We start from the raw sequence: 945 nt of genomic DNA, 5'->3' as shown, positions 1-945 counted from the left end.
ACTGAAAGAGATTCCTTTGTGGTACTGAAGTACTAATGTTTACTGATGTTTATTTTTGGCCCTTTTGTGTATCAGTAAAAACTGATGTGCGTTTTTCCACATGCATTTTGTTAATGTCGTGTCAGAGAGTTACACATTTATAATATATGATACATAACTGTGTATTGTAGTAGTTTTGTGTACAAGTTTGAATTGAATTCTCTTATTTAATCTAAAATAAAACTCTGTGTTATCTTGTTAGGCCAACATGAATAACAAATAATTATCTTAGAAAAATAAGAACAAGGGCAATGACATCATTCATATCAGATCTCTTAGCTGTCCCTGTATGAGGTACTGCGGGAACATGTGTGACTTGCAGCTGCAGAGATTCTTTCAAATGGAGCCTAAACAACATGTGGCAGCTGAGAGGCTCTGTAGACAACAAGTGGGCTCGTCCAGGATTTGAACCCGGGACCTCTCACACCCAAAGCGAGAATCATACCCCTAGACCAACGAGCCACACACTCAAGTAAGTCTTTTTTCACAAAGTCACACATCAGAGCAACTAGATGAAGAAGAGTGTGTGAAAGATTGTCTTGAACGCTCAGAGAATCATCTGTTTGTGTGCTTGATTCTAGTTTTTATTCTAGGATTAATTTCGTAGAGATTTATTGGATATACTGTAAGGACACATTCACAACTGTAGGTATTTGATTCCCTCATCTTGTCCGTGTGGTCCTGGGTTCAAATTCCTAACGAGTTCCTGAAGTGACAAGCTTATTGACTGTGTTTACTCTTCTCTGTATTATTCTATTCATGAAGAATATAATCTGTGTTACAACTGTAGCTACAACTGAGCATGTAAATGTCTCACATACATCTTGTTTGGCCAAAACTTTTACTTACCCATTCACCACTACAATCATTTAGTCCAGTACCACCCAGTTTGGGAGGCTGGGTGTG

The 945-nt window shown here is 38.1% G+C and overlaps 1 non-coding gene across 1 annotated transcript; it reads right to left on the bottom strand.

Moving 5' to 3' along the window:
* Nucleotides 1–429: 429 nt before the first annotated feature.
* trnap-ugg (transfer RNA proline (anticodon UGG)) lies at nucleotides 430–501 on the bottom strand. The gene has a single exon. It is a non-coding gene; the product is annotated as a tRNA-Pro (tRNA).
* Nucleotides 502–945: the final 444 nt, after the last annotated feature.

Source organism: Pelmatolapia mariae, linkage group LG9 (assembly GCF_036321145.2).
Source record: "Pelmatolapia mariae isolate MD_Pm_ZW linkage group LG9, Pm_UMD_F_2, whole genome shotgun sequence".
NCBI classification, from domain to species: domain Eukaryota; kingdom Metazoa; phylum Chordata; class Actinopteri; order Cichliformes; family Cichlidae; genus Pelmatolapia; species Pelmatolapia mariae.
Note: the sequence above shows the minus strand (reverse complement) of the source record. Positions and strands in the feature narration are given on the sequence as shown.